The 7,077-nt window shown below is 40.4% G+C and overlaps 1 non-coding gene across 1 annotated transcript; it reads right to left on the reverse strand.

Annotated features, from left to right (window-relative positions):
- Positions 1-6,210: 6,210 nt before the first annotated feature.
- On the reverse strand, positions 6,211-6,282 carry TRNAC-ACA. Its single transcript has one exon. It is a non-coding gene; the product is annotated as a tRNA-Cys (tRNA).
- Between the last annotated feature and the right edge of the window lie 795 nt (positions 6,283-7,077).

The following is a 7,077-nucleotide window of genomic DNA, read 5'->3' on the forward strand; positions in this document are numbered from 1 at the left end:
CGTCAGAGCTGAAGACGTGTATTTCTTACATGAACGTCTGAAGTTCTCCCTTTCTGATGTCTTCACTTGCTCCCAGACACTGGTTTGCTCTACTGAATGGCTTCCCAATCTCAGAATCATTTCTCGGCTTCCAGGTTCTCCTTGCAGTCCATCTCCTCAGCAGAGCAATGTCAAGTCTGAAAGCCTTAATTACTCTCCATCCTTCCCCCAATCTCCCTCCCACATTGTTCTTCTCCTGCTTTCAGCTTTGAGCTTCCTCAAGGAAGGCAATTTTGTCTGGCACCATTTCCTCTCACATTAAGTACCATGTACATTTACAGAGCTTTATATATAATAAATGGGGATAGTAATAGCTTAGAACACAGCTTTAATAGTTGGAATCCCTGGTCATTAAACATAAAACAGTGATCAATATATGCATACCTAGTGACCCTTCTCTGCCCCCCAGAAGACCTGAAAAGAACATGCTGGATCTGTACTGTTTAAGAGTACTTTTATTTAAAAAAACAAATTTTATCCCGAATCCAATAAGTGTAAGTGTTAAAAATAAAAAAGAGGTGAGCAGTAGCCAGCCACAGAAAACAGTTACCAATTTTCAGATTTCTCCATAGTGTTTTTTAGAGTTCTATTGATTCTTTGAGACAGAAGTAATAAATAATAAGAGATTTCATTACAATAGCCTATCAGGGACCTGGCCAGTATACTGATTTCGGCCATAAAATATGTCAGTTCCAACTGCAAAGCATCAGCTCAACCATGGTAACAAAGATCAATTGTGTGAGATAAGTAAATCTGCTGTGGCATTGTTGGGAGCAGCACACACTTGGGAAAACCACCTTCATTTTAAACTAGTGCTGGCTGCCTTGTAACATCTGGGAATCCATGTTTAGTAAAATAAAATCAATCTTTAGAAACTTGGAACATGTCACACTTATTATTCTTAAATATAATTCCTGTGTTTCTTTATGTGTTCTTCCTTTTGCTTTATCATTTGTATATTTGCCATGTTCTATTTGTTATAAGCAAGTTGCTAATTCCATCTCACACTTGAGGGAAGAGAATTACACAACAGCATGAATCCCTAGGGGCTTGGGATCATCAAGAGTCAAGTCAGAAACTGCCATCTACAATGGTCATTTCTAGGAAAAGCACTCGTGTGACTTTTGTGTCGCAAAGAGAACTAACTTCTCTCTTCATTACAAGCCATCTTTACTTGGAAGATTCATTAACCAACAAACTTTAATGAGGCTTGGGTATTTTTTATATATTTGCAGAACTGAATCGGAGAAGGCAATGGCACCCCACTCCAGTACTCTTGCCTGGAAAATCCCATGGATGGAGGAGCCTGGTAGGCTGCAGTCCATGGGGTCGCTGAGGGTTGGGTATGACTTAGCAACTTCACTTTCACTTTTCACTTTCATGCATTGGAGAAGGAAATGGCAACCCACTCCAGTGTTCTTGCCTGGAGAATCCCAGGGACGGGAGAGCCTAGTAGGTTGCCGTCTATGGGGTCGCACAGAGTTGGACATGACTGAAGCGACTTAGCAGCAGCAGCAGCAGAACTGAATATTTACTGAAAATGAACAAAGTCAGTTTTGTCAATTAAGGAAAACAATGCTGATATCCAATACACCGATTCATTGGAAAAGACCCTGATGCTGGGAAAGATTGAGGTCAGAAGGAGAAGGGAGAGACAGAGGATAAGATGGTTGGATGGCATCACCGACTCAATGGACATGACTTTGAGCAAGCTCTGGGAGATGGTGAATGTCAGGGAAGCCTGGGGTGCTGCAGTCCATGGGGTCGGAAGGAATCAGACATGACTGAACCACTGAACAACAGCATTCAACACATTATAGAACTTAAATATTTAAACAAATGCTAGAATTTTGGAAAACTTGTATCCGGTAACAGTCTTACGAGTTTCTCAATACATCAAACCTTTGCTAAAAATTTTGGCGGCAATTAAAAAAATGTTGAGCTTCATATTGTATAATGAAATGTGTTAATATTTGAAAGTGCTTTGAAAGCCAATGTTTTTCAAATGACCAACGGATGCTTTTACAGAATCATGGATGTATTAATTTAAATGCAAGGCACACCAATGGAACTCATGGAACAGTATGAAAAGTTCATTAATATGGTTTCAATTACATCTTGCAATCAGTCTTTAAGAAACTAGTACTTAACAGAGCTCTGTTATCGTTCAGTCTCTAAGTCTTGTCTCCCTCTGCAACCCTGTGGACTGCAGCATGCAAGTCTTCCCTGTCCTTCACTATCTCCTGGAGTTTGCCCAAATCATGTCCATTGAGTCAGGGATACAATCTAACCACACAGAGTGCTAGTGTAGAGTAAAAGCAGAATATCTACTAATATCTGAAAAGGGTATTAAAATACATCATTTTCAATTACATAACTGAGGCTGGATCTTTTCCATGTACTTCAACCACAAAAATAAATGGCAACAGTCTTACCACTGTGGAAGCAGATATGATAATCTAGCCAATTTCTATTAAGCCAAACATTGAAAATATTTACAACTATATTAAAGGCATATCTCGTCTCATGAAATTATTTTTATTTTAAAAAACAGAGTGTTTACATTCAACATATTTATATTGTTACTTTTAAGTGACTTATTTAAGATAGCTAGTGGGAAGTTGCTATATAACACAGGGAGCTCAGCCTGGTGCTCTGTGACAACCTAGAGGGGTGAGACAGGAGGGGAAGTAGGAGTGAGACCCAAGAGGGAAGGGACATATATTTACTTACAGCTGATTCATGTTGTTGCATGGAATAAACCAACACAACATTGTAAAGCAATTATTTTCCAATTAAAAATAATTTTTTTAAAAAAGAATGTCTCTTTAATTCCCAGAATGATATATATTGATAGATCTAATCCACATAAACAAAAGTTCTTTGAGTTCCTCAATACATTTGAAGAGTGGATCCTAAGACAAAAACATTTGTGAACCACTGAGCTAGATTTTGCTGTTTTAACAATCATCTCAGAAGCTGGGCAGTTTGAACAAGATGATTTATTTATTAGGCACACTACAAGTTCACTGGTGGAAGCTGAGGGGATGTGCTCACTGTTTCCTCAGGAAACCAGGCTCACAGAGACTATCTCATCAAGCTTCTACCCTCACAAGAATGAGAAAAACAGGGGTATGGAGAAATCTGCAAAGGCTTATAAAGTTTACCTGGAAGTTACATAAGCAACTCGTATTTAGCTTCCTAAGAAAGCTACATGGCCACACCTCATTCAAGCCAACAGGGACCTAGTTTTTCCCCAAATGAAAAGGAAATCCATAAATTAGTGAACAATACAAATGACGACTAGATATGCCAACTCCCCTCCATAGACATTAGGAACACTGAGTTGAAAAGGAGTATGAGGTTGCCTGAAAGCTCATGAGGCTCACTAATTTCCCAAAGCTATTGAAACAAATAGCACAGATTCAGTGTCTCAATTCAATGCAAATGTATTTTATGAGAGCTCTGGAAATCAGAAGCCTTAACATCTGAGTGTTGGAAGGGATGCCTTTCTTGTAAAATCTCTAGGGTCTAATCAGTTTCCAGTTTGTAGAAAATATGGATTGGAACAATATTTGTTCCTTCAAGCAAATATAACTGTCCATCCGCTAGGTATGAGGCACTATTGTAAATGCTGGAGATACTGATCAGACACAAAAGGTACAGCCCCAACTCTGAGAGCTTACCTTCCAGTGGAAGGAGAAATGGAATGAACATGTAAAGAAATATGCACATATGTGTTAGAAGGATAGGCGCAACAAAGAAAAGGCAGGAGAAAGTGACTGAGCTTGATGCGAGAGGTGCTGCTTTAGAGAAAGGCCTGTCTGATCAGGCAAGGATTGAGCTGAGTAAGGGGAAGAAATTATGAGGTCTGGAGGAAGAACATGCCGGCACTGAAAACAGCAACTGAAGAGTCCTTCACATAGGAGGATGCTTGGAATATGAGAGGCAACAGGTGGGCCAGTGTGTGGCTGAGGAGGAGAAGCAGAGGAGGAGATGAGGTGAGAGAGAGAGCTAAAGCGCAAACAAGCTAGTGTGCCAAGGACCGTGAGAAAGACATGGCCCTTGCTCTGAGATGGGCAGCCACCGTGCCACTTACTTATGTTACAATGTCAGTTATGTTTTTAAGGGGTCACTGACCACTGTGGGGAGAATATAACCCCAGATGGTGGTGGGTGTATGTCCTCAGCTGTGTCCAACTCTTGGGACCCTGTGGATTGTAGCTCACCAGGCTCCTCTGTCCATGTGATTTTCTAGGCAAGAATACTTGCGTGGGTTGCCATTTCCTCCTCCAGGGGATCTTCCCACCCACAGATCAAACCCGAACCTGAGTCTTCTGCATCTCCTGCACTGCAGGCAGATTCTTCACGTCTGAGCCACTGGGGAAGCCCTCAGGGCAAGGTTAAAAACCTGAAGAGTAATCAGGAAGTCTGAAATAACACAGAAAGGAGATGATATTGATTTGCATTAGAACTGCAGTGGTGGAAGTAATGAGAACTGTCTGGATTCTAGATAAAATTTGAAGAAAAGAAAATTAAGTCAATACTGATGGATCCATCAATACTGATGGTTTCGATGATTTGGGTGGGAAAGTATCCTTACCAAGAAAAGTGACCACTCTTCAAAAACCAGAGGATAGGGAGAGATGGAGGAAGGGAGAGAGAGTGGTAGAGAAGGCTCCAACCAACTTTTCAGTTATAAGAATTCTGTGCCAGAAAGAATAGGTCTTCTTGGAAAATTAATTCTGGGACTTAGGGAAGCCCTTGGATATTAATTAGAAGAAAGATGACACTCACACAAGCAAAACATGCTTACTTAGCACCAAAAACATGAAAGGCATTAGGCAAGACTGGCTCAAGCAGCTGCTTCTGTACATCTGTGTAGTCTTCAAAGAAGCAATTTCCCTTTTAAGAGTCCAAGCTGATGATGTTACTTTCAATGTTATTATAATATGATTTATTATTATCTAATCCACACTTGAGTAAAATGGCCCTGTCCTTCTCTGAACAGAATAAAATTTCTGGAGTAGATATTTAACAAGCCCTTGTGAAGGTCACATATGCTGTTAATTCCACAGTCTCAGGCTAAAGGTAAAGATTCTACAAAATGAACCATGACACTAGTAAGAAGAGGACTGTTTCTCTACAAAGCAGCCAGAATTTGCTAATGCCATCTCGAAACTTCCGTTCTTTGGTTTCTTTCCAAAATATTGATATTATAGCCATGATTAAGCTGAATAGAACTACTGAGCACATATATTATGCATGTGCTTTTGAATGCATGAGAACACTTTAAATAAATAACATTTTTTGTTTTAATTTACTTTTGTTTCAACAGCCAAATATTAAATTCTGAGTCAAGCCACACTGAATTAGAAAATTGTGTTATAGATAGCCAATCTCTATTTTCAATTTATCACCATGTTAATTTTATTTTCTGATTATCATTAGATGCATCCACTTATATCCCTTGCCACCTATCCTGACCCAAGCTAGATCCATCTGTAGTCTGGGAGGTACAATCTCCACTCGCCTGATTTCAGCATGTCTTGCCAGCTCTGATCCTTCTCTGCAGAGCAGTCAGAATCTTCCTCCCCTAAACTCAAGCCATGTAATATTTTCCCTCTGCTTAAACACTCATAAAGGCAGGACTTCCCTGGTGGTCCGGTGACTAAGACTTTGGTTCCCAGTGCAGGAAGCTCTGGTCAGGGAACTGTATCCCACATGCCACAACTAAGAGTCAGCACAGCCAAATAAATAAATATTTTTTAAAAACTTAATAAAGGCTTCCAAAAGTTCACAAGATACAGAAAAACCACTGGAGACCTGTAGATGCCTGCAAGCAGCCTCTCCATCCTTTTCAGCTGGAGACCCCTCTTTTCTCATTGCTCTTGGCTCTTGTCATTGCTCTAGTCATTTCCCAGACTAGTTCTACTCCCAGTCATTTAAGATCTTTCCAAAGGCTGCCCCACTGCCAGGACACTCTTTATTCCCATCCTCTCTTAGCTCTTCTTTAATTCGACATCTATATATTTAAATATAATGTAAATGTTGCTCAGTCGTGTCCAACTCTTTGCGACCCCGTGGACTGTAGCCTACCAGGTTCCTCCGTCCATGGGATTTTTCAAGCAAGAATACTGGAGTGGGTTGCCATTTCCTTCTCCAGGAGATCTTCCCAACCCAGGGATCGAACCTGGGTCTCCCGCGTTGTAGGCAGACGCTTTACCGTCTGAGCCACCAGGGAAGATTATTAAAATATATTTAAATAATCAACTGTGATTGTAAAATGGATATTTGGAGGAAAAGAAGCTTGGTAAATTCAGATCTTTTAACTCTACTCAAAGGCCATTTATCTGCTGACCTAATGCCTCGTGGACTTCCCTTGTAGCTCAGTCGGTAAAGAATCTGCCTGCAATGCAGGAGAGCTGGGTTCGATTCCTGGGTCGGGAAGATCCCCTGGAGAAGGAAATTCCAGTATTCTTGCCTGAAGAATCCCATGAACAGAAGAGCCTGGCAGGCTACAGTCCATGGGGTTGCAAGACTCAGACACGACTTGGTGACTAAACCACCACCAATGCCTCACGGGTTTCCAGAAAATCTTATAATTTTGTTGTGCTGTACATTAGCAGCTATAAACTCTAATGATAAGTATTTGTATTTATTTTTTATAGTAGTGTTAAGAAAGAGATTCAGATGTCACTAACTAATGTGCTTTGAAAGCAAATGAACCATATGTCAAAAAATAAAGCCTCAAGAAATAAGTGAATCAGAAAATAATTTCAGTGCTACAGTGTCCAAAATGACAAGTCTAAAAAGTGATTGTGCTATTCACCCTTCTATCTTTGGAGGTCAGTGTTCAACACATATAAATACATCATCAGTCTCACAGTCTGAATGAGCTCAATTTCGGTTGTATGAATATATATATACAAGACAAAGGCTCTCGCTGCTCTGGAGAAGTCATAAGGCTCTGCTCAAAAGACTGTCTGCTCTCAAATCACTGCAGGACAAACTGATGCATCTTTCTAGAGGGACTGGA

Source organism: Bubalus bubalis, chromosome 17 (genome assembly GCF_019923935.1).
Source record: "Bubalus bubalis isolate 160015118507 breed Murrah chromosome 17, NDDB_SH_1, whole genome shotgun sequence".
Taxonomy (NCBI): Eukaryota; Metazoa; Chordata; class Mammalia; order Artiodactyla; family Bovidae; genus Bubalus; species Bubalus bubalis.